This window comes from Eptesicus fuscus, chromosome 3, assembly GCF_027574615.1.
Source record: "Eptesicus fuscus isolate TK198812 chromosome 3, DD_ASM_mEF_20220401, whole genome shotgun sequence".
Classification (NCBI taxonomy): Eukaryota; Metazoa; Chordata; class Mammalia; order Chiroptera; family Vespertilionidae; genus Eptesicus; species Eptesicus fuscus.
This window is the reverse complement of record NC_072475.1, coordinates 113,714,722-113,740,184: the sequence shown is the minus strand read 5'-3', so window position 1 is coordinate 113,740,184 and position 25,463 is coordinate 113,714,722. Positions and strand designations below refer to the sequence as shown.

The window sequence follows — 25,463 nt, the reverse complement described above, 5'->3', positions numbered from 1 at the left end:
TGAATATTTCTTGCCACTCCCGTCTGGCCTGCATAGTTTCTGTTGAGAAATCAGCTGACAATCGTATGGGTGCTCCCTTGTAGGTAACTAACTGTTTTTCTCTTGCTGCTTTTAATATTCTCTCTTTGTCTTTTGCTCTTGGCATTTTAATTATGAACTCTCTGCACTTCCTGGAGTTGTAAGTCTATTTCTTTCACCAGGTGGGGGAAGTTTTCTGTCATTATTTCTTCAAATACGTTTTCAGTATCTTGCTCTCTCTCTCTCTTCTGGCGCCCCCATAATTCGGATGTGGTACACTTGAAGTTGTATCAGAGGCTCCTTACACTATCTTCATATTTTTGGATTCTTTTTTCTTTTTGCTTTCCAGTTGAGTGTTTTTTTGCTTCTTTGTATTTCAAATCTTTGACTTGATTCTTGCAATCCTCTAGTCTGCTGTTAGATCTCTGTATAATATTTTTTATTTCAGTCAGTGTATGCTTAATTTCTAGTGGGTCTTTTTTCATATCCTTGAGGGTCTCGCTAAATTTATCGGCCTTTTCTAGCAAATTCTTGAAAAACCTTATAACCGTGGTTTTGAACTCTATCCAGTCATTTGCTTTCCTTCATTTCTTCATTTGTGACCTGTTTCTTTGTCTCTACATTTTGGCTGCTTCCCTTAGTTGATAGAGTGGCTTTGTTTGCTAGGTGTCCTATAGGGCCCAGTGGCTCAGCCTCCCCAGTTACCTGAGGTGGACACTCTTGGTGCATCCCTTTGTGGGCTGTGTGCACAGTCTTGTTGTAGTTAAGCCTTGGTTGTTGTTGGTATCACTGGGAGGAATTGACCTCTAGGCCAATTAGCTGTGAGGATCAGTTGTGTCTACGCTGGGAGAACTTCTGTGCTGGAGATACCCTTATGGGAGAAGACTTGCAAAAGCCTCTGTGCTCAGCTTGGATGGGGCGGAGTCTCAGGACAGAGCAGACAGAATTGGCTTCCCATCAGCCCTGCCCTAATAGGCCCCTGTGTTTCAGTGTCCCGTGGTAATTGCTGCAAGCACCTCTGAGAGAAAGCCGCCCTCGAGTTCCGCCTGCTGCCAGACAGTCCAGTTTCTCCCCGAATGAGTCTGGGTCCCCACAGTCTCGCACGGAACTGGAGTTCAGTGCAGTCAGGAGCTTTTGTCTCCCTCCTGCTTGAGAAAGCCAGCCGCACACTCAGTTGCCAGTCCTCTCTGCTCACGCGTCTCAGTACCTCTGCCTCCTGCAGCTCCTCTGTGTCTTAGTGTGCTTTTCTCTTTCCTTCTAGTTGTAGAATTTTCACTCAGACAGCCTTCCTGTGGTTCTGGATGATATCTGTTTTGTCTTTTAGTTGTAGTTTTGAAATAGTTGTGCGAGGCAGCAGTTTAGGTGTTTACCTATGCTGCCATCTTATTTTCTCCTCCAAGGAGGTTATATTTATGCTAATAATATTCTTCCACTGGGCAAAGTAGCAGTAGCTTGGAAGTTCAGTATAGATTCTTAAGAGTATATACTTAATAATTCAGCAGAAATTTGGAAAGCTGTCATGTGCAAGGGACACAGACAAATATTCTCTGCCCTCCTGGAGTGTTGGAGTATACTCTGTAGTAGGGAGACAGATTAATGAACATTTCAAATGCAGTGTGGTGAGTGGCACTGCAGGGCATGTTCAGAGAAGGTGGAGGATTTCATGGAGGTAGGAGTTAATCACTACTTGGTGGTGGTGGGGTACTCAAGAAGGCTTCAATAGGAAATGATGTCTCTACAGGGGGCTCAAAGGTGAGATAGGAATTTCCTAAGGGGATGGGTTTGAAGCCAGATTAGGGAGCAGTGGTTACAAAGACCTGGAGAAGTACAGAAGGGTGGCATGGAGACCGTGAGTGATGAGGCTGGACAGATTGGTAGGACTTCTGGTAGCTTCCCAGTAGCATTATCCTTTTCATCTATAGTAACAGACCATTCAATTTTAGTGAGGTGTGTGGCTGCCCAGAATAAAGACTACATTTTCCAGCCTCCCTTGCAACTGGATGTGGCCAGTAAGAAGGTAACAGGAGTGATGTGCATATCCTCTGGGCAGTGCCCTTTAAGAGTATATCCTTCCTCCTCATCTGTCTTGCTTCCTGTGGGCTAGGATGTAGATGAGGGCATGAACCTTCTGGGGATGGCCATGCCCCAAGAGAGGACCTGCATCCTTTTCCTGGAGACATGTTATCATCACAGACTGCTAATGCTCAGATGGTTATGTGAAAGAAAAGTAACTTCTAGTCTTTCAATTTGGGTCTCTGTTATAGCAGATATACTTTTTTTTTTTTCCAAAATAATTCAAGAGGTAAACTGGGCTTAGATGTTTCTTTCTTCTATTTCAGTAACATGCTAATTGAGCTCCTGCTCTGTAGAGGGACTGTGTGAAGTGCTGGGTTTCAGCAGTGACCAAGCTGGTGCTCATTCCCATGGAACCAGATTCTGTAGGCAATAATAGTGATAATGAAGAATAAGATGATGGTTAGAGCAGCCAACATTCATCAAAAGCTTTCTCTGTGTCAGACACCATGCTAAGAACTTTTCATATTTTCTATGCAATCCTCACAACGCCCTCTAACTTATTGCTACTATGGCCTCATTTTATAGATGAAGAATGAAGAGTTTAAATAACTTGTCCAAAGCCCCATTGAGGGGTTTGTTCCCTATTTTGAGAACAGCTGGGAGCAGGGTGGTGTCTGAAGCAACTGTGGGTGTAAGTAGATAAGGTTTAGGTTACTAGATCAGGCCACTGCTGCCTCCTGGGGATGGCTGACTTCTTAGCTCTTAGACAGATCACACAGTTTTCTGTACAAAGCTGGCTGCCCTCCTACTTGCCAACTCCATCCACAACCCCAAACAGAACCATTATAAACATTTTATTTATTTTTAATGCTTTTTTGAAATAATTTCAGACTTAAAAAAATGTTGCAAGAATAGTACAAAGAATTTTTGTATGCTTTTCACTCAGATTCCTCAAATGTTAATATGTCACATAGCCACAGTAAAATGATAAAACCCAGAAAATTAACATTGATGCAATAGTGTTATATAATCTAGACATGTACTCATATTTCTCCATCCACCTGATATTCTGTTTCTGACCCAGGATGTCTAGTGTAAGATTGGAGTCGCTCAAGGAATTAGGGGGACACAGCGAGCAAGCAGAAGGAAAGTTTATTAGAGGGAAGGGGGGAATGGAGCCAACTGAGGAAGGTTAGGACTCAGCCTCCACTGTCCTTGGGGTTGAATTTTATGTGCCTAAACCGAAAGGGGCGGAGGCTGAGAGATGTAGGTGTTCTAGTCTGATAAGATGGAGTTCGTTGTCCTTCAACCCCATTAGTGCTGGCCGTTGAGTTTGTGGGCTGTAAGATGCCATTGTTATTGTTTGCCTGCTGTCTTGCCCTTGGGTGTGGCTGCCTTCTGTTGTGCTGGATAGAGTGACCGCTGGCTGTTCCATGAAATGAGGCTGGGGCCACTTTCTCGTTCAGGACTTTCTAGTCCACCTGAGCCAAATGTCCTCTGTTGGCCTGTCATTCCTGTCTTTTTTTTTTATATAATGGGAAGCACAGGAGGGTTTTTGGGTCAGGAGAGAGGGGCGTTGACTTGGTCTAGGCTACTTCCTGCTGAGAAGGGATGACAGACAATTCATTCTTATCACGCCTGTGCTCTCCCTGGGGGATACAAATGTCTGAAGAGGGTTGTTCCATGGTATTTAAAGGTTGATATCTGCATCTTTGGCATTTTCCCAAATAGAGAGAAATCCAGTTAAGGTTGCTCCCATAAAGGAGAGACAGGCAGATTGTCCTGTTTAGCCCCAGGGCTGGTATTTTCACTGGACATTTGGCTTGGTTTGCGAGATTTTTAGTGTGAGGTCTCCTGTGGGGGTACACGTGTACTGAAGTGGAGGGTCAGTGAGGTCCTCCAATACTGGTGGCAGTGTGGAGTTGTTTTCTGTTTTTGCAAGTTGGTAGGTGAGTTTTAATCTGGATAAGTTAATCCATGGGGCTATGCCTACTAATTTAGCTGCGATTGGAGTGGTGAGGAGAATGAAGTGGGGGCCTGTCCATGATGGAGTTAGGGACTTGGGCTTTAGGGTTTTCAAGAAGACATAATTCCCTGGGGAGATGTGGGTGTTTGGTTTTTCTTGTGTGGCTTGAGGGAGTATTGCTTCTGCGCATTCCCTCAGAGTGGTGCGTGTCTGTGTTAGTGTTGGGAGATAGTCCCCATATGATGAAGTAGGAGGTGGTAGGTTACCCATTAATAGGGGCCTACCCATGCATCTGCTCAAAAGGGCTGAGCATGTGTGGATTATGGGATGTGGACCTGATCTTGAGGAGGGCCAGAGGTAGCAATCTCAGCCAGGGAAGTTGTGTCTGGGTGCTGAGCTTAGTGAGGTGTTGTTTGAGGATGCCATTCATTTATTCAATCTTTCCTGATGACTGGGGTCTATATGGTATGTGGAGCTGCCATTTAATCCCTAAGGATTTAGGAAACCTGTTGAGTAACTTTAGAAATAAAGGCAGGACCATTGTCAGATTGTAGAGAAGGAGGCCAAATCGGGGAATGATACTTTGCAACAGGGTTTCAGCCACCTGGGTGGCCTTTTCTGAAGATGTGGGGAAGGCCTCAACCCACCCTATAAAGGTGTCAACAAATACTAATAAGTCTCTAAACTTCCTGATGGGTGGTAGGTGTGTAAAGTCAATTTTCTAATCCTGTCCAGGGACTTGTCCCCTGGCTTGGTGGAAGAGGAATGGGGAGGGCCTAAGCCTTCCTTGTGGAGAAGTGTGTTGACAGGTGGGGCAAGATCTAGTTATGTCTAGTAGGTCAGAGTAAAAGGATGAATGTAAGATGGTATGGGATAGGAGGGCAGTTAAAGGCTTATGTCCGATGTGCAATTGATTGTGGAGATTTGTGAGAATGTCTCGAGTATGTTGTATTGGAAGAACTATCTTATTATTTAGATAAAACCATCCTTCACTGAGGGAGGCCCCGAGGTGAGTGATGTCTGTCTGTTCTTGAGTGTAATATGTTGGGGCCTGAGGAGGCATGGGCAAGGAGTTGAGAAGATATTATGGGTTCCCGTGCTTGTCTTTTAGCCTCTAAGTCTGTCTTATTGTTTCCCTCTGAGATGGGATCTTTGGTGGTTTAGTGTCCTCTGCAATGGATGACTACTACTTGAGTGGGCAACTGGGCTGCTTGGAAGAGTTTGATGATGAGTGTTTTGTTAATGATTGGCGAGTTTTTTGAGGTGAGGTATCCTCTCTTTTTTCATACAGGAATGTAAGAATGTATGATATGAAAGGCATATCTAGAGTCAGTGTAGATATTAGTAGATTTGTGTATAGCAAGAGTAAGAGCTCAAGTAAGGGCAGTTAACTCTGCTTGTTGTGAGATAGTGCCAGGTGGAAGGGGGCCAGATTCAATTACAGACTGTGAGGAAACTATGGCATAATCAGCCTGTTTAGAGGGATCCTTAAATTCACTGCCATCAATAAATAAATCAATGGCGGGTAGTGGTAGGGGTGTGTCTCTGATATTAGGGAAGGGGTGTAAGAAATGTTCTATTATGTCTAGGCAATTATGTAGGGTGGATGGACTTGTCTTAGTCCTGAAACACCTTGCTGGATTTGGGGTGTTGGGGCTGTGTGTGATTTGGACCTGTGGGTTAAGAAGTAGTTGCACATGTAGGGTTTGTAGTTGGGAGGGAGATGTATTGGTTATTGGTGATAGCTTGGTGGGTTAGTAAATATTTAAAGTTATGGGGAGAAAATAATCTGAGATTGGCATGGGGCACCAGTCTGAGTGTCTCTTGTGTGAGTAGGGCTGTGGAAGCCAGAGCCCTAAGGCAGGCAGGCCAACTGAGGAAAGGGGAATCCAAAGACTTGGAGAGATAGGTGATGACCCGTTGGTCAGAGCTATAAATCTGTGTGAAGACTCCTAAGGGGAATCCATCCCGGGTGTCTGTGTGATGTATAAAGGGCTTCTTGGGATCTGGGAGGGCTAAGGCTGGGGTGTGTGAGTGCAGTTTTTAATTTATTAAAGAAATATTTTATGGCATTAGGATTGTCTATTGGCTCATGAAGGTTCCCTGAGGTGGCTTTATATAGATGTTTGGCCATGGGCCTAAAGTTTGGTACCCAAGTGTGGAAGAAGTTGGCCAACCCTAGGAAGGTAAGGAGTGCTTGTTTGGTTTGTGGAAGTGGTATGTTGAGAATAAGGTCCCGCTGCTGTGAGGTAATGCCTTTTTCAGTGGGTGAGAGGGAGAGTCCTAAGTAGATAACCTGAAGCTTGGAGAATTGTCCCTTGTCTTTAGAAACCTGATAAACCTTTTCTTAAAGAAAGTTGAGAAGATGTAAGGTGTGTTATTTTGAGAAGGCCTCTGAAGGGATACAGAGTAAGAGATCATCTATGTATTGTAGGAGGGTGCTAGCAGATAGATTTAGTTGTTGAAAATCAGAGGCTAGTGCTTGGCGAAAGAGGTGGGGACTATCTCAAAAACCCTGGGGGAGAACTGTCCAGGTTAGTTGTCTGGTGATTCGAGCGATGGGATTAGTCCAGGTGAATACAAACAGATCCTGTAAGTTAGGACTGAGAAGGATGGTGAAGAAAGCATCCTTCAGATCTAACACCGTGTAGTAGGTGGTGTCGGGTGGTATTTGAGAGAGTATAGAGTAAGGGTTGGGTACTACCAGGGTGATGGGTAGGGTGACTTCATTGATTACCCTAAGGTCCTGAACTAAGCAATAGGAGCCATTAGGTTTCTTTACAGTGTGTATGGGAGTGTTGGCTGGGGATGTTGTCTCCCTGAGCAGGTTGGAGGAGAGAAGTCTGTCAATAATAGGTTTGAGGCTGAGTAGAACCTGAGGTGTTAGTGGATATTGAACTTTGTTGGGAAATTGCCCTGGAGTTTTGAGTGTCACCTATACCGGGGTATGGTAAGAGGCTATGGAAGGATGAGAGGTATCCCAAACCCGGGGGTTTGCTTGGGTCAGCCATGGTGGGAGGGAAAAGGTGATAGGGGCAGAGAGTGTATCCTCTATGGCAAGGAGCAGGACCATTTGTGACTGTGTGGAAGTGCTATTTTGGGCCCCCGGGATGAGGAGGGATCCACCTATTTTAGTTAAAATGTCCTGTCCTAGCAAGGGCATGGGATAGCTGGGCAAAACTAGGAAGGCGTGTGTGAAAGTCTGGCTGTCTAGATAGATAGCAGGGTAAGGGTTGGGTGCTAAGTGGGCAAGTACACTTACCGTCTATGCCTACAACAGAGATAGGGGAATGGAGGAGGGGCCCAGAGTATTCAGGCAGGACTGAGTATGTCACCCCTGTATCTAAAAGAGATGGGCTTACCTGCCATCGTTAAGATTACCCTGGATTCTGCAGTGGTTATATTTAGAATCAGGGCTGTGTGGGAACCTGGGTCCTGTCAGCTATATGTTGCTAGGCCTAGGAGCTCAGAGACTGAGAAACCGGGAGGCGAATTTGCTTGCATCTGTGGGGGAGGTAATCCTGTTCCTCGGTTAGAGGCCATTGGACGGTCAACCTTCCAGCGTCCTGTCTGGCAAAACAGAGGACAAGTGCCTGGAGGAGATCTCGGCTGAGGGCAGAACTTGGCCCAATGACTCTCCTTGTCACAGCAGAAGTAGGGGCCGTGTGGAGTTACCGCTCCAGTGGAGCCCTTGAATCTTTTACTGTGATCCTGTTTGGGCTGTCTTAATGCAGTGGCAAGAAGCAAATAGCAGGCATCATCTCTTTCCTATCTCGCCTTCTCACAGGCTGCCTCCCTTTCTCTTTCATTTGGCCTTTTTGCCTGTTTCTTTTGTTCCTGTCTGTTATTAAAAACTTTAAAAGCAACCTGTACAAATTCTTGCTGGGGCTACTGGGGCCCTGTTCTAATTTTGTAGTTTTTTGTGAATATCTGGCATTGATTGATTGATGAAATGGGTATGGAGAAAAAGCATTCCCTCATGGCATGCTGGGTCTATCTATCTATATAAAAGACTAAGTGACCGACCATCTGACCATCCGACTGACTGACCTGCCAGTACATATGATGTGCACTGCCAATCCTATATAATAAAAGGCTAATATGCAAATCAACCGAATAGTGGAATGACTGGTCGCTATGATGCTCACTGACCACCAGGGGGCAGATGCTCAATGCAGGATCTGCCCCCTGGTGGTCAGTGCGCTCCCACAGGGGGACCGCTGCTCAGCTAGAAGCCGGGCTCATGACTGGGGAGCACAGTGGCGGTGGTGGGAGCCTTTCCTGCCTCTGTGGCAGCACTAAGGATGTCCGACTGCCGGCTTAGGCCCACTTAAGCTGGCAGTTGGACATCCTCCAAGGGCTCCCAGACTGCAAGAGGGCACAGGCGGGGCTGAGAGACACTCCCTCCTCCCCCCGAGTGCATGAATTTCATGCACCGGGCCTCTAGTTTAAAAATAAATGTTGACTCGGGCATGTACGATACATATAAAGCTTTTGCTGGCACCAATTGCACATGATGCAAGAATGTATCTCAAGACCGACTATTGACACAACGTACCTCTGAAGCCAAAAGAAAGTGACGTCATCAACAGAATATTGTTTATTTATTAATCAATTTATATATTATTTCCATAACCATTTTACTAATTTTCTTTCATCTCTGACACTTCTATTATAAAGGGCGAATAGCGACATTAAAATATTTTGTATTTTAATTTTATAATACTATATTATATATACTATTTTGACATGTAATTTTTTGCAGTAATGTAATTACCACACAAATCTTTTTCTAATTAATTTTCTTTCAATGTGCACGAATCCATGCACCAGGCCACTAGTATTGGTATATTTTACTATGGCCTCTGTGAGGCATCTTAGAAAGGTGGCAGTATTTTTGTCTGGATTTTGGGTGATTTCTGAAACTTTGTCATATTGATGACGGCTTTAAATTCTGCCTTTTGCATTCCCTCTAAAAGACAAGTGAGGAAATGGGTCATCCTTTTCCTATAGGGGAAAGCTCCTGATAGTCCCAGCCTGGGTCAGCTGTTGGAATTGCATTTGTACCTTGCATTCCCCAAATTCATCTGGATTTTCAGCACACAATTTGTTGGTGTGAGCTATACCAGCTGCTCAGATGCAATCCTTTTCCTCTGGAGTGGTTGTGGAGGTATTGATGACATAGACATCTTGATAAGTCAGACCATATGTTTGAGTTAAGTATTAAAATTCTTTTGTAAATTTGGTTGGATCATCCGAGAAGGAGTCTAGTCTCTTTTCTATTTGTGCGAGATCCGAGAAGAAAAATGAGACATAGGAGATACAGATGCGAGGGGGAGGGATCTTTGGTCTCAGGGGGAGGGGAACCCTGGGATCAAGTGTGGAGGGAAATGGCATGGAGGTTTGAGTGGAAGTGACAGGATCCATTGGTGCAGGGTCTGTAGAGGGCATAGGAGGATAGAGGATGGGTTGAGAAGGGGACTTAACAAGAAGTGGAGAAGTGAAAGGGGAGCAGAGGGTGAGGTTGAGGAAGGAGTAGAAGGTGAAGATGGACTTACATATGGAGGGGAGGTATGGAGGAGAGTGGTCTGCGGGGTCAAAGGAAGAAGCATTGTGAGTGTGTGAGGGGTCATCACTGGTGTCATATTGATTACCGGAGGGGATTGAGCTTTAGGAGGTTTTTCTTTGAGAAGTAGGATCTGAAAAGAGGTGATGGACTGACAGAGGGAAGGATAATATCAAAGTGTCCAGAATGCCTGGACATATGGAAGCTCGGACCACTTGCTATTATGCTGAATTGTTGAGATCAGTTAGGATTTGAAAATCAAAAGTGCCGTTTCCTCCTGGCTGGTTTGATTCAATGGATAGAGCTGTGGCCCGTGGACTGAAGGGTCCCAGGTTCGATTCCAGTCAAGGGCACATGCCTGGGTTGTGGGCTTGATCCCCAGTAGGGTGTGTGCAGGGGGCAGCCGATCAGTGATTCTCTCTCATCATTGATATTTCTATCTATACCTTCCTTTCTTTGAAATCAATTAAAAAAATAAAATTGTAATCAAAATGGAAAATTATAAAAAAAGTGCCATTTCCCGGCCATCGGCTCTGATTGCTAAAGGATATTGTGGCCAGGCCACCTTGGAATAAAAAAGAAGTCTTTTTGTTTGATTTCTCCCTCTAGATGAAGTTTGGAGAGGCTACAGACCAGGCATCAAAGGGAAGTGTTTTTCAGGGAAGTGACTGTGAAGTCCCCATGGGAGTGTAGGAGATGGGACTAAAGGAATGAGGGTGAGAGGGGTGAGACTAATGACCATGACCCAAGGAATCCAGTCGGCGAGACAGGAGTCCCAGTGTAGCCAGAGAAGATTCAGTAAGAGGGGATGGACTTGCCAAAGGTGTCCCCAAGGAGAGAGGCCACCAAGAAAGAAATAGTGGAGAGTTTCGACTGAGTACCCAGTTTTGGAGGCTGAAAGTGGGGCCTGAGTGGCCCCAAAATTGAAACTCTCAGAGAAAATATGATTGAGGGTCAAAGACTCACTGGGCAAATGAGTGTCCGCTGTTGTGTGAAAGTGCAGTGCATATTGTCAGAATGGTCTTCGGGAACAAAGGAGAAGGTCAAAGAAGCAGGAGAGGAGGAAAGACTATCCCAGCCTGATTTCTATTAGGCTTCAAGAGGTTAGTGGGAAGGTGACTCAAGGTCCCAGCAGGGGCAGAAAAGTGTTCCCCCAGGGACTAACCTATGGTTATGGCGACACTCAAAGTAAGATAGAATAACTCGGGAGAGGAGGAGAATGAATACCCAGAAGTACCAGAGCATGTTAGTTTGACTCAGGATGGGGATGGAGTGGGGCGGGGGCAGGAGTTCAGCTGTGCAGAGTGTATGGCTGGGGGTTTCCTGCCTCCTGGACATGAGGAGGAACACATGAGCCAGATGTTCATGGTCTGCCTGAGGTCTAAGTGTCTGGTTGCCCAAAGGAAAAGAGGAAACCTTGGTGCAGTTTCAGGAAAGGGGAACCTTGCTCCCATAAAGGGTAAGAGAGCAGTGGAGTTTCAAGGAAGGGGAGGGAGGGAAAAGAAAAGGGCAAGATCAGGGGCTCTAGCCACTGTCCTCCTAAACCCTGAATGAATCTTGGGTTCGAGAGGGATCAGAGCCTGTTCAGAGGCCACCCAGAGGGGTGAGAGCATGGGCCGCAGCCGGTTGCCTGATCCTGGGTTTTGGCACCAATATGTAAGATTGGAATCACTCAAGTAATTAGCCAGACACAGCGAGGAAGCAGAAGGGAAGTTTATTAGAGGGAATGGGGGAATGGAGCCAACTGAGGAAGGTTAGGACTCAGCCTCCACTGTCTTTGGTGTTGAATTTTATGCGCCAAAACCGCAAGGGGCAGAGGCTGAGGAATGTAGGTGTTCTAGTCTGATTAGATGGAGTTCATTGTCCTTCAACCCCATTAGTGCTGGCCATTGAGGCTGTAGATTGTAGGTGGCCATTGTTCTTGGTGGGGCTTGCCTCCTGTTGTGCTGGATAGGATGACCACAGACTGTTCCACGAAATGAGGCTGGGGCCACTCTCTTGTTCAGGACTTTCTAGTCCAGCTGACCAAATGTCCTCTGCTGACCTGTCATCTAGGACAATATACTGCATTTAGTTGTTATGTCTATTTCCTTTACTCTGTGACAGCTTGCTCCTCAGCCTGCCTTTTATGAGCTTGATGTTTTTGAAGAGCCAGTTACTTTGTGGAATGCCCCATAATTGGATTGGCTCAGGATTCCACGCAGGTTATGCGATTTTGAGAAGAACAGCACAGAAGTAACACTGTTCTTGGTGCAGCTCCTCAGAGGCACTCCAGGTTGTGTGTTCCACACCTGGAGATAAGAACTTTGACAACTTGGCAGTATCAGACAAGTTTCTCCACTTGAAAGTTACCATTTCCCCCTTTGTAATGGTAAGTATTTTATGGAGAGACACTATGAGACATGGTAAATATTGTGTCTCTCAGACTTATGCCCATTAATTTTAGCACCTTTGATAATTCTTGCTTGGAACAATTATTACTGTGGTATTTGCCAAATGGTAATTCTCTGTTTCCATCATGCCTTCTACATTTATTAATTAGAATTCTGTTGCAAGAAAGAGCTTTCCCTTCTTTCTCGTTTGTTTATTCAATTATTTATTTATATCCGGATGGATTTTTATTTTATCTTATGGGCAATGACCTATTACTATAATTATTTTATTGCCGAAATTGTCTTAGATTTGGCCAATTGGTTCTTGTGTCATTTGATACATCCCTGTCATTTTCTTTTAGTATTGCTTACTTTTGGGCACCATAACAAGATGGTCCAAGCTTATATATTTTTTCTTTTCTTTTACTTTTTGTTAATCCTCACCCAAGGATATTTTTCCATTGATTTTTAGAGAAAGTGTAAAGGAGGGAGGAAGGTAGAGAGACAGAAAGAAGAATGTGAGAGAGACACACTGATTGGTTGCCTCCTGCATGCTCCCCAACTGGGGGTGGGGATGGAACCTACAACCTAAGTATGTGCCCTTGACTGGGAATTGAACCCACCACCCTTTAGAGCACGTTATCCACTCCAACCACTGAGAACACTGGCCAGGGCCAAGCTTTTCTTTTATTTTCTTTCTCTGGCCTGGAGTCAGTCAATTCTCAAAGGAACCATGATTCCTTGTATTGGAGGATGGTGTTTGGAATTGCATGTGGGTGCTAAGCTGGTCATCAACCAGAGCAACTGTGAGCCTTCACACAGTGCTCTCGGCTGTGTGTTGCCACTTTTCATTCTTTCCTGCTTAGTTACTTCTTTCTTATCACGTCTGATGTGTCAGGATATAAGCTGCTGTTGTAATAGCTACAGAGATATCAGTGAATATATTTATTTTTTTTTGCTATGTTTCAACAAATATTTGCAGAATACTTACTGTTCTGACAATTCATTTTTTTACCCTAAGCAACAAACTTTATTCTATAGCTGAAAAGAGAACAGATTGTGGATACTCTAACTCTGATTGTATACTTGTATTTTTTGTTGTAGACTATGTTTAATTTCTTATCGGCTATTTGACTCAGCCCAATTGGTCAAGCTACAGATCAATTTAGTGGAGCAAAAATCAGCTTGGCTAGTTTTGTGGCATTTTTAGATACTATTTAACTAACTACTTTTTTCATTTTTTTAAAACAATAGTACTATTGTGTAGATACAACTTAAGTAAAAATTCAGTTTTCCAGTTTGTAATGCATTTGCCAAGATGGTTGAATCATATCAAATCTTAGTATATCTGATACTCTGGAACTCCCATTCCCCTGAAGGATATTATATATGCATAGTCAACAGGTAATTTATAAACTCCAAGGCCAAATTTCCTATTACAAAAGCTAATCTGTTCTGTTTTAGTGAATAATATCTTTATTTCATTTTCTATGGTTTCCTTATCAAATTCACTGTATTCATCAAATAGGACTGCAGTGAGGAAATCTTGAAGCACAATTCAATCATGTTGAGTTAGCCAACAATTTCCTACATGGGTAGTGCAGTGAGATCAATCATATAAATCAAAACACCTAATTCTTATCTAGAAAGTCAAAGAATTTTCTACATTGTATTTGATAGCAAATGATAGATTTGGAAGGCAAATGCAGGAATTCAAGAGAGAAATGAGGAGGAATTTTACATATTCATCTCATAAAAATGCATTCTTTTTGTTGCTGTTACCCAGAACAAGTTCCTCACACAATGAGCATTTCCTGATGTGATGAAATGTGGGTTGCTATTATAAAAGTAGTTGCTGTTCAAGAGAGACATCTGAGCCCTGGCCAGTGTGGCTCAGTTGGTTGAGTGTGGTTCCATGCACCTAGAGGTTCCAGGTTTGATTCCTTGTCAGGGTGTATGCCTGGTTTGTGGGCTCCAACCCAGTGGAGGGCCTGTGGGAGGTGGCTGCTCAATGTTTCTCTCTCTCCCTCTCCCCTCTCTGTCTGAAATCAATAAAAAAACAACCAAACACATAAAAAGAGATACATCTGAATAGGATGTATACCAGACTTTACAATGGCACTGTCCTTTCAAAGAAAAGGGCATCCCGACAAGCTTGGAAAGGACATCTAGATATCTCTATTACTCCCTGTGAGCTTCAAGGGACTATTTCAGCAGAAGAGTGCTTCTTATGAGTAGTTCTTCTCTTATAATTATACTAGTAGCCCGTTTGCACGAAGATTCTTGCAATAGACCTTCATTCACCTGGCTGCCTGCACCAGTTTTCTGCTGGCACCAGGGACGCAGGCCTTGGCTCTGGCCACCGCCTTCTGCCTTCTTTCAGGGTCCTGGCTTGGCCCTGGGCGGTGGCCTTGGGCTCGGCCGCACCCAGCGTCCCTGCAACCCGATCGCAGGAGCCGACCCCCAGTGGTCTCCTGTGATCGGCGCAGGCACCCCGCTGGCGCCCAAGGACGGGAAAGCCTCAGGTGGCTTTCCCGGCCTTGGGCTCCCCCATACCCCAATGTCCCTGCAACGGTTTCCTGGTGGGCGTGGTCGATGGGCGTGGCTTGGTTGGTGGGCGTGGCTTGGGCGTAGCAAAGGTGCGGTCAATTTGCATATTTGTCTATTATAAGGTAAGATTCTGAAAAAATAAAATCAATTCAAGTCTTCACCCTTGCCTCTGAGAAACAATATGAAATGCTTTTTTATTTTTAATTCTTTATTGTTTAAAGTACTGCATAAAGCATATAAGCCTAACCCATGGACATAGATACCAGGGGGGTGAGGGGATGAGTGGGGTGGGTGGGGGGGCAATGGGGGGACAAGGACACATATGTAATACCTTAATCAATAAAGAAAATAATCTAACCTAATAATACCCAAACATGCAAATTGACTGCACCTTCGCTACGCCCACAGCCAATCAGAACGAACAAGATGGCGGTTAATTTGCATATGCGGGTGCTGAGCAGCCCGAGTCCTGTAAACGTCCTCTGGACCCAGGCCACTCAGAGCCTGTAGGCCTGCGCTTTGGTCCTGTGTGGCCTGGGTCCCATAAACATCCTCCGGACCCAGGCGGGATCGCTTAGGTCCTGAGCCGCGGGGACCCCAGAATGCCCCCTGGCCACTGGAAGCCTTGGTGGGCGGGAACATTCCCGCCCCCAAACACTTGCAGCAGTCTGGGGTCTGGGACCTAAGTCACTCAGAGCCTGTAGGCCCGCGCTTAGGTCCTGAGTGGCAGGGGCCCCAGAAGCCCTCTGGCCACTGGGAGCCTTGGCGGGGCGGGAACATTCCCGTGTCGCCATAGCGACACGGGAATGTTCCCGCCCCCAAACACGTGCAGCAGTCTGGGGTCTGGGAAACATCCTTCAGACCCAAGCCTCTCAGATCCTGTAGGCCTGCGCTTAGGTCCTGAGCAGCCTGGGTCCCATAAACATCCTTGGGACCCAGGCCGATCAGAGCCTGTAGGCCTGCACTTATGTCCTGAGGGGCAGGGTCCCAGAATGCCCCCTGGCCACTTGGAGCCTAAGGGTGCAGGCACCAAGGGGCTGGGTCCCGCAAACATCCTCAGGACCCAGGCCAGTCTGAGCCTGTAGGCCCCATGCTTAGGTCCTGAGTGGCAGGGTTCCCAGAACGCCCCCTGGCCACTTTGAGCCTATAGGTGCATGAGCCAAGGGGCTGGGGGCGGGGCGGGGTGGAAACATCCCCTGTCACCATAGTGCCCCCAGCCGCTTGGGAATGCTCCAGCACCAAGAGGCAGTTTGGGTCCACGCCCCCAGCCTGGCGCACATGATGGGGGGCTGGCTGCTGGCCTCTGGGGTGTGTGGAGACCCTTGGGGGCCACCACTGCGTGCGGCCCAGGGGTCCCTGCATGCCCCCCAGCCTGGCGCCCATGGTCAGGGCTCATACAGGAGGCAACCAATCAAAGTGTCCCTCTCACATTGATGTTTCTCTCTGTCTCTCCCTCCCTAAAGAAAGTTGTCATTTTTTCTTGGTGAAGGGACTGGAGTCCGTGTTGATGAAAACACCTTCGTGGCTGTGGTGACTGGTAGTGGCTGCAGCAGTGGGGTGATGGGGCTGGTGCCTTCCCCTGATCAGCCCGGTTGCCTCCCACAAAGGAGAGTGGGGAGCGGGCCTAAGCCATCAGTAGGACATCCCCTGAGGGCACCCAGTATGTGAGAGGGGGCAGGTTGGGCTGAGGGACTCCCCAACCCCAGTGCACGAATATCGTGCACCGGGCCCCTAGTTTTTAAATAAAGTACTGCATATAGTATTACATGTCTTCTTCCCCCTCTCCCCATTGACATCTCCCTGGGCACCCCCAACCTCCAGCACATGCCCTCATCCCCCTCATGTCTGTGTCCATTGGTTATGCTTATATGCATACATACAAGTCCTTCGGTTGTTCTCTGAAATACTTTTGAAGCCACTCAGGAGCATCATGTTTCCATCCATAGCTCCTGACGTAGAGAAACTCAGCTTCTCTCACCCAGCATACAAGAGACTTGTCTTCCTGCTGCTCTGATAGTTTTCAATTCTAGTTCTCCTTTGTAGATTACCCCCAAGGGCAGGTATTGTGCCATAATGAGAACTGTGGAGCAGAGAAAAACTTGTGACTGACCCAGATCAGTCAACTTGGCAACAGAGTATGTTATCTCTCAGAATTTGTTGAAAACCTAACAAATAATCTGGTCAAACACCTTCTCAGGACTCTCCTCCTCCCCCTTTGATTCCACATGTTGTTGCTATTATTAATTATCCTAGAGGTTGGAGGGGGTTCTACAAACCAGCTCTTACGCCCGGAGAATAGCACTTACATTTTCTTACTCTCTTGGGATTCTGTGCCCTACGAATCCCTAGCAACACATCCACTTTTTCAATAAAGCTGTCATTTTCTATATTAGAAACATGCCTGTGCTCTACCCTGGAAAGCTGGACCATTGTTCATGAAACGCTGCAGTGAGATCTGACATGTCACAGACCTTCTTTGATGGTGAAAGGAAGGGCACATGGCACAGACTCAACGCAGGGACTTCAGACTTGAAGTACTTTCTACCTGGAATGCTGTTTCCTGAGATCTTTATGTGACTGTTCTCTTACCATTCAGGTCTCAGTTAAATATACCCTCCTCAGAGAGTCTTTGCTGATCAACAGGCACTCTCTTTCCCATTTCCATGTTTCATTTCTTCCTAGCACTTGCTATTATCTGATATATTTGTTTGCTTGACACCAGGGGACTCAATGGAAACACCTTTAGGGCAGGGACCTTGTCTGTTTTGGTCATGAGTGTATCTTCAGAGTTTAGAACAGGAATGGTGAAATCTGTCTCACAACAATTCTGCAATGCCTGTGTCAATTTGTATTGTTGACATAAGGTCATTGCCACCAACTCAGTGCCAACAGGAGTCTCCAATTTGGGATACAGAGAGACGGGAGACTCTACTCATTTTAAATAGCTCAATAGTGAAATGGCATGACTGTGAGGGAGGAAGGCGAGGAGGCTTTGGTGTTTCAGCTCTAGTATTGCCTTTCATCCAGAGAAACAGTCTCCAGCAGAAATTGAAAGTGTGCTCCCATGAGATAGAGGTGAAGCTGACTTATATAGAGAAGAGTGCCCGCTCCTACCCCTGATTGGTCCATTTCTATGCAAATGAGGTCTCCAATCCTTACAGTTTGATTGGTCCAAATAGCACCATCCTGATTAGTCAGAAGGGAGCCACTCTGATTGGTCAGTGAATATACAAATGAGGATGTAGTTGTGCAGCTCCGATTTGATGGGGAAAGCCTCAGTTCTATTTGCCTAATTTTGATCCTTGGAGCTATCTTATAAGTGTTGACCCAAATGTCAGGAGCCCAGTGCAGGAGGCTTGGCAGCACAGTCTGTGGCTTTTCCTGAAATGCAGTGTGTGAGGGACCTCTGTAAACAATGGCTGCTGGGCTCTGGTTATAAATTTGAACCCAATTAATCATAAGGAGCCCTTTTTGGCAGGTATATTCTCAGAGTCAACTGTATGTGGAGCTATCAACTTTAACTAGAAGAAACAAGACTATGTTCCCCCTTCACGTGTGCTGGGATCTCAGGTATGTCACCAGTTATAAATCCACAGTCCCTGAGCTGTCTTTTGGAATTTCACTGTTATGATCAGCCTCTTTGTAGAGATTAGTAAATGAATTCTAAGAGGCCATTTGCCTCTTACTTTCAAACTTACTTCCCTGGCTGACCACCACTTTAAGTGAAGCAGTTCAAGTGTGCAGGCTGGTAAGCTGTCAACTGTGTGGAATGTACTTCACACTGTAAGTCACTTCATAGTGTGGGTGACTATATAATTAGCTTTATTCTGACATTCTGGCTGCTGCTTCTGAGGGGCCTAGGGGAGTCTGTGCCACTGACCACCTCACCAAGGTAGCTAGGACCCAGGCCAACCATCAGATGTTTCTCTACTAGTTTGTCTCTGTTCTCACCCCAATGAATATCACAAAAGGGCAATGTTTATGCAAAACTGCATGCTGAGAAGAAGCCTTTCGCTCCTAATTTAAACTATTAAAATGCCATTTAGGATTGCACAACATAGCTTAGCATTGTTTTCCTTCATTATTTCTTGTTGAAGAACAAGCATGTGGAAAGGAATGTGGTCTGTTTCTGTGCAAGGCAGAGCACATTTCCAGGATGGTTTCTCATGCCCTTTGGTGAATTTATATACTCAAATCCAGTTCCCAGATCCAGATCCAGAAGTGGTGTTAGCAGATATGATTTCTGTAAGCAAAAATAAGTAAAATCAGTAAAAACATGCCAAGCCATTTATTTGAAACAATTAGCTGGCTATCATCATTTCCCCACGCTGGAGACAACCTTCATTTTAACCATGGACCACTACTTTGGATTGTGGTATTTTGTTCTGTTTGCTTGTTTCTTCTCAGGACCACATCAGCATCCACTGCACCATGGAAATGCTCCATTAGAGGGCCAGCTATTGCTCAGAGGCAAAGCTGGTTATCCAAACACCAGCTCATGTGTCACGGGAAACTTCATTACTATGTAGTTTACCTTCAGGGCTTGTTATTTTTGAAAGTTTGGCCCAATTTACATTTTTTCGAGATTAAAACACAGGCAGTTTGATCTCAGTTTTGACCTTTCAAATTGCTACAAGTTAAACTTTGGCTAAAAGCATGGAGAGAGGGAATGGTTATATTTTGTGAAAGAAGCATGTTATGTGCACAGAGGGTGACATAGTGTGTTAAGACAACATTTCCATGCTAGAACTGGTATAAACTAAGAAAGGCAGTATTGTTGTACATTTTCATTGAAAAAAATCTACTTTAATTCTGGATGTCTGCTTTGCAAACAAGCAACTCCTGGAGCATTCCTCACCCTCCTTTTCTCCACGTGAGTGGCAGTGTCCCCCAGCAGGCACTGCTCACAGCTGCTGTGGCAGGAGGCAGGCAAGCTCTGGTCCAGCAACCATGTGATTCAATCAGGGTGCCAGTGTTGTTCCTTTGAAGCCATAGTCCTTTTCTGCAATGACTTGATGACCTTTGATGGAAGAGCAGTTTTTGCTTCCTCCACCCTGTTAATCTCCACAGCTGGGCAGAAGTGGCTCTTCTGGGACATCAATTTCCACCAAGAAGAGACAAATAATTGCTGAGCGTGTTCAGTGCCAGCATTGTGCTCAAAGCCTTGCATCCATGAGCTCACCTGGCTCTCATGCCCACCCATGAAGAAGGTACCAGTTAACCCATTTCCCTGGCTGGAGAAATGGAAGTTACTTACCTGGTGGAGGCAGTGATGGAAGTTGAGCTCAGGTCTGTCTGACTCTGGAGCCCATGGTGGACTCTAAGACATCATGACAGTTGGCCTGTCCTAAGGGGTCCAGAAGGTCCTTCAATCCCACCATTTGCTTGACTGAAGACATGAGAAGAAATTCTAGAGACCTCTAATCCCCATGTCCAGAGAAATACATTCTGCAGAGAGAGCCAGATGATGTTTTTTTCCTCTGGAGACAGGAACCACAGAGCCTTCACATAATGAAGTCTCATGAGCTATGAGTATGAAGTAAATCAATGGGTTTTTAACAATGTAGGTATGGTGTTCAGAGTCAAAACCCAAGCCAGGATGGGCTTTTTCTGAAATTGGAGTAAGCCCATGCCCAGGACACATTCCTTCTCCCTCCTTCTCTTTGGCCGTTAGTGCCTGTGCTGGGCAATGAAGCTTCCTTAGAAATGGAGGAGAAGCACAGAGTTAGTATTATAAGATGAGGGTTCAGGCTTCACTGAGGACAAAATAAATGACCTCAGGCAATTAACTGAAACAGAATCTCACTTCCTCCTTAGTAAAATGGGTATAATTACAAACACACTATTATCATTTCCAATGATGGGTCAATCTTTATCCTTTGGTGGTGGTTTTGATTTTTGGAGTAGAGCTAAAAAATTTGCAGAAAGAAGCTGTGAATAAGGTTGGTTTTCTCTCTGAGAGAAGCTGGGCATATATGCCATGACTACGGAGTCCTGATGCTCCTTTCCTCCTAGAGTTGGTGAACTGGTTCTGGCAATTTAAGAAATGGTTTCCTGTTGGCACAACTGTTGGAAGAAGTATAGCACCTTTTCTCCTTGGGATGGAAAAGTTCTTTTTCTTAAACTCTCTTAGGGATCATATGATGCCTTATGGATTTTTATATCTTTTGAGACTGGTTAAATGTTTACTGTTTTATAAATTTTTCTTGTGTGAACCTTGTAGGTAGATACTTAAATCATTCAAAAATGGTTAAATCTAGTGAATGGGGATACTGATCCTCCACTTGCTCCTTATGACACATCTTAGGTAATTCACTGAAACTCTTAAAGCTTCAATTTCTCAACTCAACAATGGAAAAAAATGTTGCCTTCTTTTTAGGATTGTTTAAAGATTTAGAAATAATGTGTGAAAAACATTCAGCACATTGATGGCATGAAGTAGATGCTCAATAAATTACATTTGCCATCACCTAAATTCTTTGGGCAGAAAAGATAACCATTTTCACAGTTGGATTTAATATGTATTAAAGCCCCTGAAATAGACCAGTGGTTCTCAACCTTTCTAATGCCACGACTCTTTAAAACAGTTCCTCATGTTGTGGTGACCCCCAACCATAAAATTATTTTCGTTGCTACTTCATAACTGTAATTTTGCTACTGTTATGAATCGTAATGTAAATATCTGTGTTTCCTGATGGTCTTAGGCTCTACAGCAGCGGTTCTCAACCTGTGGGTCACGACATGGGATGATAGCATTTATCTCATAGGGTTACTGTAAAGTTTAAGTGAATTAACATATGTAAAGCATTTAGAATCATGCCTTGTAATATTCAATAAATGTTTGCTTAAAAATTATTGGACTGACATTTATTGAGCATCTTCTATATGCCAGATATTGCTTTGGCACAGAAAAGAGTAATTGCAGAGTGCTTGTCCTCACAGAGCTTTCAGACATATATACAATAGATGCATCATGAAGGAAAATAAAAGGGAGCAGGGAGACATAAATGTGTTAGGGAAGGTGGATAGGGAAGGCCTCTGGGAAAGTGACATTTGACATGACAAATGATGAATGCAGGGTAATCTTAGAGTCTGTATCAGGGACTTGAGGTAGAAAAAGACTAACTTTCAAGAGGGTTTCAGACCTATGACATAGTCCTGTGCTCAGGAACTCTCTGAGACACAGTTGTTTCGTAGCCCCATGAGTGCCAGCAGTGGCTTGTTAGCAGGGTCATCCCACAGAATGGCAATACATTCAAGAAGGAATTCTCTGGAAGAAGCCACAAACAAAGACTAGCCATGTCCTTCCCATCAGAGCACTCATTGTCTTCTGGAAGCATGGACCAAGGAAGTGATGCCCTAGTGAGGGACCATGATGAAGAGGACTCTGAATCTGAGGCATTCCACAGTTTTCAATACTTCCAGCCCTCCCAACCCTCCCAGCCCAGTGTCACCCCAAAGACCAAGAGCCTCTCTTGGGAGAGCTCTGACTGCAGGAGCTAGGGCCCACAGACTACTCTTGAGTTCAGGCCAGATGCTGAGCAGCTTGCTTTCTCTTCGCTCTCCTCCACTCACCCTTTTCTTTCATTTTCTTTAAAAATTTTTTAAATTGAATTTGTTGGGGTGACATTGATTAATAAAATTATACAGGCTTCTGGTGTACAATTCTATGGTACATCATCTGTATATTGTATTGTGTGTTTATCACCCAAAGTGAAGTCTCCTTCCATCACCATTTACCGCCCCCCCCACTCCCTCCCCCCCGCCACCGTACCCTCTTCTACCCCTTGCCACCCTCTTCTTTCACTTTTCTCTCTTCCCTCCCACCTTTGCCTGGAAACACCCAGCATCTGGCCATAGTAACAGGGTGGGGATTCAGGAATTCTGACAACATGACTGGAAGATCCACATGATTAAGGCAGACTTTCATTAAGCAACTTCGGGGTTTTAATGGAATTGGAAATTGGGTAATTATGGGGACAACTAATCACTAATGGTGGAGTCTATGCAGCTGAAGAGAAAATAAAACCAGATGTATTTCCACACTTGTAGGAGGGCTATTTGCCCCTTCTTTCCACTAGATAATTGCAACTCTGCTTAGACCCATTTTATAGATGTGGAAAGTGAGCTAGTGATAAGACAACTCATATACAAACTTATCAGCATTATACATCTGCACATGAATATAAAGTGCCATTTCTTTCCACAGACATCTGAATTGAGCAGACTACAACAGCTGCAATGAACGACGGGCTCGCTAACTGTCCAGGCTGGTGCTTCTGGTATGCATGGTACAATCAGCCCAACTGCCAATTCTCCTACAGGGAGCTAGACTACATATTGTTTTCATTATCTGCCTATATGCCCTCTGTTTTCACATAAAACCAAGTGCCTTTCTAGCTACTGCTTTGTTTTAAATAATGGCATCTGGCCCCCTCTGTCCTTGGTTCTTTAAGAACACTTACATTGCAACGGTCCAGTGTGAGCACGCTGACAGGCACTTGCCTTGCCAGATCTGGCAGAGCCGCACTGGCTCCTGCATAGCTTGATTCCTTGTCCTGGCTCTTCTTCTTTTGGTCACATCCTTAGCTTCTTCTCAGCAGTGTTTGCCACACAAATACTGCTCTCTCTGCATTCATCATTTCAGAGGCAATTCTTGCCTCTTCATTTTGATCAGAAGTGATTTGACCTAAAGCCATTAGAAAGGCCAGTGAGAGATCAGCCATAGTCCTATCTTCTTGGGTTGGCCCTTTAGAAAAAAAAATCAACAACGAGTGCATTCCGAGGTCATTGTATTTTCTCACTCAAACCCCCTTGTTTTAGCTGCTGGTCTACTGATGAGAAAGATGAATGTGGTTTAAGGCAGATGGCTTTTGGTGAGTCTGGGGCGTCTGGACTCACCCTATGTGTGGCTTGGTAAGAGTGAGAGAGTGCTGGAAACAGCATACACTTACTTGTTCCTTTAGCCATCAGCAAATGGGACTCTGATGTTTCAGACATGGCCAAGCCTTCAGAGTCCTCTTTGCTTGTGTCCACATCTGCCCAGAGATTTCCCAGAGGAAAAAAATTCACATATTTCCTTTCCCAAAGTGCTGAGGCTCATGTGCAGAGAGCCTGAAATGCAGAAATGAGTGGTATTTATGAACTGTGCTTCACGAGTCCTTCCTTTTCCAATAAACATACAGTATAATTGCATCCTAAATCAACAAGTGCCAATACCACATATCTGCAAATGTCAAAACTTGGGGTGGGGGGGGCAGAAAAGGAAATGAAATGGGTCTCTTCAAAGACAATTTGCTCTCCCATGTGCTCTGGCAGCTGCTGCCTGCTACAGGGGTGCTCCTTCTCTAAACTTTTTGCTGTGCAAAAGAGATTTTTTCCTAGTACCCAATTTAATTTTTCCTTATCCCTTTGTCCTTGAGCTATTTATGGGAGGAGGCTGAAAATTGAGTTGCTGGGGACTCTTTCAGTATATGATTCATAAATTTCATGCACCTCAATTGAATTTGCTTTTTTGTCTTCTAGTCTAGGTGGAATAACTCCTTTCTGGAATATAAATTATCAGCCTGCCGAAGGCAGTAAACACTCCACCCCCTGAACCCTGAGCCCTCTCAGCCAGGCAGCCTAGACTTTCCCCAATCAATTGCTTCATTTTGATGCCATTGGGCACCTGCATGGGGTACAGGCTTCTGCTGAGTCACCTCCTATGTTCCTCAGCTCAGTCAGTATTGGCCCCAGGGATGCGCTCTGGACGTCGTCTTCTCCATGTAGTCTCCTCCCTCATGCAGTTTGTGTAGTGATAAGCTAACTTGAGGTGCTCCACGATCAGAGGAGATTAATTTGGTAGACCTGGACAAATGAACAGGTCAGTGGGGCATCTGTTTAATTATCAGGAAAGGTCTTCAGTCCATTCAAGTGTGGTTGACAGCTGTCATAGCGGACTGCCTCAGCCTCAGAGCATCCTTCTCATTCAAGACAAATCTCTCATTTTGGGGTCTTGGAAAAGATCAGGACCCAGATACCTGCAATAAAATTAAGGAGAGGATAGATACTCCTTATTCCTTCCTTACTTTTCTTTTTTTTCTTTGGAAAACAAGATACTTTAATCAGCATTTGAAATTTCAGGGAGTTGTTCAGGAATGCAGGGTTGGTTGGAGATAAGTCATGCTGACACTGGCCCTGCTAGGTCACCTGCTAGCACCTCTTTTGCATGGGAGCTTGTCTGTATTCTTGGGATGCCCAGCTTCGCCGTTTCTGTTTTCCAAGCCTAGATCTTCAGTCTTCCAATTGATTTCAAGAAGGGCTCCATCCTTCCCATACCTTCCTTTTGGTACAACCTACAACTCTAAGTGGCTCACAAAGGAAAAATTCAATCTCCTACTCCTCCCTGCACCACACAATCCACTAAAGCAAAACCAGGAGAAAGTGACTTAGCACTCAATTTCAGTAACCATTTTTACCCGAGATGGACAACAGCTCATTTCTTATACAAGAGGAATGATACTACCCACCCTTCCTGATTTAAGTTAAGCCCAGGCTTGTGTACTTCATGGCGTTTTAGAGAGAAGTTCAGAGGAGGTACCCAATCATCGATAGTTTTTACTGTATAGGCAATGCATGAATGTATGCTTCTCATGAAGGGTTCAAACAGTGCAGGAATGTCCAAAGGAAAGCACGCAGCCTCTTCCCTACATGTCCCGTCACCCTGTGTCCTACCTCAAGTGACAGCATTGTCAACTCTGGTTTGCATTTGCTTAGTTCATACACCTTTAACCTTTTGCACTCGGATGTCGAGTGTGACTCGACACGGTTAGCATCGGTAGCAGGAATCGAGAAAAAAGCAAGCGAGTGCAAAGGGTTAAAACACTTAATTAGGATGTACTATAGGTTTTTCTTTGTGACTTGTTTTTTCACTTAATATAATTTGTCTGGGAGATCTTTCCATAAAGCCTTCATATATTCTTTTAGCAAGTAT

At 44.9% G+C, this 25,463-nt stretch overlaps 1 long non-coding RNA gene across 1 annotated transcript in view; it reads left to right on the top strand.

The window, feature by feature from the left end:
* The window catches only part of LOC114229553 (uncharacterized), a 46,862-nt gene extending 23,991 nt beyond the window's left edge, over window positions 1–22,871 (top strand). Inside the window, exons 4-5 of the long non-coding RNA XR_008555624.1 lie at window positions 17,967–18,058; window positions 22,698–22,871. This is a non-coding gene — a long non-coding RNA (uncharacterized LOC114229553). The remainder of the gene's footprint in view (window positions 1–17,966; window positions 18,059–22,697) is intronic.
* The last annotated feature ends 2,592 nt before the right edge of the window (window positions 22,872–25,463 follow it).